The sequence below is a fragment of the Talpa europaea genome, assembly GCF_964194135.1.
Source record: "Talpa europaea genome assembly, chromosome: 4".
NCBI classification, from domain to species: domain Eukaryota; kingdom Metazoa; phylum Chordata; class Mammalia; order Eulipotyphla; family Talpidae; genus Talpa; species Talpa europaea.
Genome location: NC_140070.1, coordinates 141,833,191 through 141,839,190, shown reverse-complemented (window position 1 = coordinate 141,839,190; position 6,000 = coordinate 141,833,191).

The following is a 6,000-nucleotide window of genomic DNA, read 5'->3' as shown; positions in this document are numbered from 1 at the left end:
GGTCGAAGGTTTACCAGCTAATAATAACACCCATGTACCTGAGGAGTTTCAGGTGTTTTGAAAAGTAACTGAAGAAATATTTTTTCTCCCTGTGTATTTGATGTGAGTTTACACTCATCTGGCTCAAGAAAAAACATCTTTTTGAAGTTTAACAAAGTCCTGAAAACAAAAGGATAGACATTGGCAGGGGGCGAGACTGCCTTGCTCCTCAGAAGGGAAGCACTGGCCAGCCTCACCCGAGATCTCCCCACCAGCCTCACCCGCCTCTCCCCACCAAGGGAGAGCAGAGCCCCTCAAGGAGCAGATTCCAGAAGCTCCTGATCCTCAAGTTCTGAACCATCTGCATGAAGCAGCTCTCAGAGTATAAACTTGCCACTGTCAACTTCCTTGTCTGGCCCAGAGCTTTTTTTTTTAATTTTAAAGATGTATTTATTTATGAAGACAAGAACTGGGGTGCAAGCCAAAGGCATGGGGGGGTGAGAGGATTCACCAGAGAGAGTGGGGTGCAGAACAAGCAGATCTACTGAAATATACTGCTGAGGGGAGCAGCGGGCGGGACAGGAGAGGTCTGCTGCACCATGTAGGTTGCTCCCTGGCTGGCTGGGGATGGAACTCATGCTGCAGTGGCTGGTGATAGCTTGATAACGCTGTCTTTAACCCCTGCACCACCAGGGAGGCCCTGGCCCAGGGCTTTTAGGAGCGACCCAGAACTAAAGGTACCTCCAAGAATGGAGGAACTTATGAGTCACAAGAAAACCACCAAAGGCAACTTAGGCATACCCTTGAAAAATAACACCTTAATAATTATGGGTTGAATTGTGTCCTCAAAATGTCTGTGTTGCAGACTTCACCACCCCCACCACCCCCAGTGCCTCAGAATTTGGCCTTATATGGAAATAAAGTCATGTAAACATAATGAGCTAAATGAGGTCCCTGGTCCAATATGACCCACATTCTTATAATAAGGGGGAATTTGTACACAGCTGTTCATGCAAGGAAGACACCCTGTGACACTGAAGACAGAGGTGAAGTTGGGATTTCTGTAAACACCAAAGATTGTCCAACACCAGAAGCCAAGAGAAAAACCTGGGATTCTCACAGCCTCCCCCAGGCCCCGCCCTGGAATCAAGCCTGCTGACACCTTGATTCTGGACTTCGGGTGTCTAGAACTCAGAGGTGATTCTTCTCTGTTGTTTCAGCTGCTGCGTTTGTGGTGCACTTTACAGCAGCTCCAGGAAATTCATCCACTGATGAAGTTTTATTTTTACTTTTTCTTACCCATAAAAGCAGAATGTCACTTTTTCACTCCCATTTACCTTTAGGTAAGGGAGATAAGCACTATTTTAAGAGCTTACTAATAAACCAGTGGGAACCATCATACAAAACAGGAGAAACAAGAAATGTTTTTATTCATTGGAATTAAGCAATATTTTCATGATTGACAATCACTCCCTTATTTGCAGTAGGATTTTCCACCCTCTAGCACTTATCATTTATGAAACAAAATATTAGTTGAAAGCCTCAGAAGATTGCCAGTAAAACTGCTAAAAGATTCTTTTGATCTGTAGGCAGCACTGAGGACAGATACAACTTCATTTCTTCTGGAAAATGCTTTGTTCTTTTGACTCCACTTAAGGAGGCAATAGGAAGGCATATAATACATCAGGCTTTCCTTCTTTGTAGAACAAAGTTAATCCAGGTCCTTATCACATGAAACTGAACAGGGATATAATCTTTTAGAGGACATAAATAATTCTCTCTAATACAGTTGGAAATACTTTGATCTTTCTGTAGAGTCTTCCATACAAAATGGTGCTGCCAGCCTCCTTTTTGACTTGTTTAGAGGTTAGCAAGATAAAGTCAGTATTATTAGAGTTTTCAAGTTGTGTTTTAAATATCGGCTACCAAATGGAAAAAGATGATTTTACTAGGTCCTGAAAAACTCTAAATGACATGCCCTTACGTTCCCACGGCAGCACCTCGGGCTCACTTTCCATGTATTTACTTTCCTCCTGCTTTATTAACCCTGTTAATGGGCTTTTAAAAGAATCTTTAAAACCCCAACCTCCCTTGAAAATTTCCATATTCAAGTGAAAGGCGCTTTTTAAAAAACATTCCTGCTCTCTGGCCTGCCTCTCCCTCCACCCTATCCTGAGCCAGCTGAGTCTGATTGGGGGCTGGGGGACGGACGGAGGAGAAGAAGCCAGAATCTTAGGTGGCCACATATTCATTCCACGATGAAGATCTGTGGTTCCATGACGGGAGGTGGGGTGTGTAGGAAGAATTTGAAGCTAGGGAATGATAGAATCAGATTTGTATTTTGGAAAGCCACGCTAGGAGCAGCTTAGGGGGTGGATGGGAAGCCTTGGGGGAGAGTGGGCCTAAAACTAGAAGCAGAGAGACCTGGCCGAGAGGCCACTGGAGCAAGACCACATGGTGGTGTGGTGGGCGGGGTGTCGAGAGGCGGTAGACAGAGCCTCTCAGAGTTTGTCATTGTTTACAAGTCAGTCACTTCACTGCTAAGAACAGGGTAGTGCTGATGACCGGACTTCTCCTTTTGTGGGAAAATTAAATCTCATGGTTGGTGATGTTTAGTGAGTGCCTGAAAAAAATCGAGAGGCCTCCTTTCGTTTGTGTTTCCATCCTCACCATGTTAGCCTCACTCTCAGTCATTCAGAAAATCCCAGGTGAAGAACCTCGGTTGAGATGAGTGAGCTTTTGCACAGTTCCCTGAGGTCGTCAGCTCCCGGATGCCTCCAGTGCTCAGCTTGCCCTCCAGACTGCTCGGTGGCTTCTTTCCTCGTCTGCTCTGGGTATGTCCAGAGCACCAGAGACAGATGGTCTCAGCCTGGATTCCTGGTGTGTCCTGGGGATCAGCAGGCTTTTGTTTAGCAGTCGGGCCCTGTGAGTCAGCCAGCACAGTGGAGGGAACTGACCTGTTATCTCCCAGATTTGGAATTTGGATCTACGGTCTGGCCTCGAGGGAGCCCCACCACCTTCATGGGGAGTCCCCGACGTTGGCCAACAGCCCTAGAGAGTCAGATGACATCTGTGTGCGGTTTGCCAAGGCCACACCTTTCCCACGTCCAGGGGCCAAGTAAAGCCTTGCTGCCAGGTGTGGCAGGTCCATTTCACACCTAAGGCCAATAGGTGGCAGAGCGACCTTTCCTACCTGCTGGAGTGAGCCTGTCTGAGAAACCACCCCCAGCAGACTCCACTGCCAGGCGTTAGTGATTAGATCCTTGAACAATTCAATAGCTAGGTAATTTCAGATGCTTTTCCCAGTTTGTGTGTTTATATATGTTAATGCAGAATGTTGTGTAAAACGTTTCCAATTAATTAAGAATCAAGCCCTACAACAATTAGCCAAAATATTTGTAGGCATAATTTATTTACTTAAATCTTATCTTCTTGTGGTTAGGAAATTTGTCTTTTGTTTTGTTTTGTTTTGAGCAGAGAAACAGAGGTGAAAATAATGCAGGTCATTTAAGACTAATACTCTTTGTTGATTAGAGCGCAGAATAAATGGTTTGGATTCATTGTTGTGATTTCAAAAAGTCAAGCACTTAGTGCTAGGCTCACAGACACATTGGAGTCATGGGATCTGCAAGATGGAAAGGTCTGTCTTCTTTAAAAAATAAATTTTAACTCTTGAAATGGACGTTAAGATTTGACTTAGGACCCTGCCTGGAGATTGTCTTAGCTGTATGGGTTTTGCCAGTGGGTTTTGTTTTGCTTTCCTGTATTAAAAAGTCAGTCTTTGGACTCCTTTAGAACACCCAGCTGGGAAGAGCAGGATGACCTAGTGGTGTGACTTGTCCAGAACTGCCCCGTCTCTAATCCAAAGTGGCCTCTGGATGTTGTCTCCTTGGGCAGCCTGTGGGGTTTCTTCTGAAGCTCGTTTTTGCTTTTATTCCCTTGTCTTCTGGTCAGGGCAGGGACTAAGGTGGGGTGAAGGGTCACACGTAAGGGGGGCAAAATAACAACCATCAGGATAATAAATTATCTTTATAAATCATCAGATAAAATAATTGCAATGCAGTATTTTAAAGTTCAAAATGAATGCTGAAAAATTGACGATGAACTACCTGAGGCCAAAGGAAAAAGCAGGGATATTTTGTTCAATATAATTCTTGTCATTGATTTTTGACTTTTTAAAAAATTACGTTAAATTTGGGCTTGTCTTGATTCCTACATGGGGGCGGGGGGTAGCTCCTTAAACGTGTGCCCAGGCAAGAGACTGCTCCTCCCCTGCAGTTCTGAGGGTACAGCCTCACGGTTCCCTCCCTCCTGCGGTCTGGTCTGTCCCCTGCTTTCTGGCCGGGGTGTTTGTAAGACATCTCGAGGCCCTTCTTGTGGAAGGGCTGGCGGCCTCTCCGGGCTGTTTGTCACCGAAGGTGCGCACGGAGCAGGGAAGGAAGAGCAACGCCTCGCAGCCGTGCTGACAGCAGTGAGACCCCAGACGGCACATACTTCTTTCCTCTCCTTCCTTGGTCCCGCTGCACGCCTGACACTACTCGCACGTCTGTGCTTTGGGTGACCTGACTCCATTTTGGTGACATGCTCAGGTATTTCTGCAAGCGTCTTTTCTAGAAGTCTGAAGCACTCTGGAAGCCACGTCTTAGTTCTTTAACCAGATTGCTGCATGAAGACATTGCTGTTAACTGGGGCTTTTCATTTTAACACATTTGGGTCTCTGAATAACAGTTAAATGGGAGCCAACCCCCCCATCAAGACGACAGCGCGTCCTCACCTGACGTGGCTGTAGGTTCTTGGGGGCCGCGCTAGAAGCGAATGGATGATACTGAAAGCACACAGGCTGATTGACAGAAACAGAGTTGGGTTCCTCCGGCATCATTCTGGCCAAAAAAATCCCAAACTTATAAATAAAGAGCCAAACACTTCGCATAGTAAATAGTTACTTGCATTGATTCATTGACTGATTCATGGAGCCACTTTCCGCCCTGTTTATTCCAGGGCAGGGTCACCCTGGGTGACCCAGGCTGTTCGGGCAGCTGAGCTCGTGGCAGGGGGATCCCCCTCTGAACTGGAGGCCCTTCCAGGGTGGGCTCCCCACACACCCACACTCACTCTGCGGGGACCCTCCCATGAGCCCCAGGCGCTGTGGGGAGCCCCGGAGGAAGCCCACCAGGCCCTGGGAGGATGGGCCAAGCCCATAGACAGCTGCCCCTGCTGGGACACACTTGTTCTCATCACCCTTTGTTTATTTGTTTTTTCCAATGGTGTGAATTGGAATTGAATTTTTAACTTTTTAACGTAAATTTTATTTTATTTTATTTTAAAGTTTAACAAAAGGTTTATTTATAAGGGAAGGGGAATGAGAAAATGTTCAACTCAGGGAGAAAAGAGGGAGATGAATTCTTCAATGTGTCCCCCACATTCCGCCGACCTGGAATCCCAAGTGACCCACCAGGACCAAACCCACCCAGCCAAAAACACGGGCCAAGTGCGCCCGACCCCCCTTCTGGATCTGGGACCCTGAGATCCATCACCCTTGATCAGGAGACAGCGCTGGGCCAAGCAGCATGTGCCCACTCTGCTCTGCACCCAGGGGCGCCCAGCAGCGGGGAGACCACGAGCATCCCACTGCCAGCGGCCGCTGCCCCCCAGGAACACCATGGGGTGCCCCTGACCTCCTGGGGTGTCCCTGGCTCCCTGTTTGCTAGCAGGAACCATCTTCTCACTCGCGCCACGCTCCACGGCCCTCAAAGGCAGCCGCTGGCTGGCTCTGGGCTGCGGACATCTCCACGCTCTGCTGTGGAATTCACTTTGAAGCTCGCCACGGGGAGCATTTTTCCATCCATGGAGATAAGCGTCTTAGGGAAGTGAGATTACTCATTCTGTTCTGCTGCATCGTGCGCCCATCCAGAGCAAGGCGGCCTGCGCCCCAGGGGAGCGGGCTTGGGGCAGAGAGGGCCTGGCAGAGCTGGGGAGACTCCCTCTCAGGTGCAGGAACCTTGACTTCTCTGTCCTGCTCTG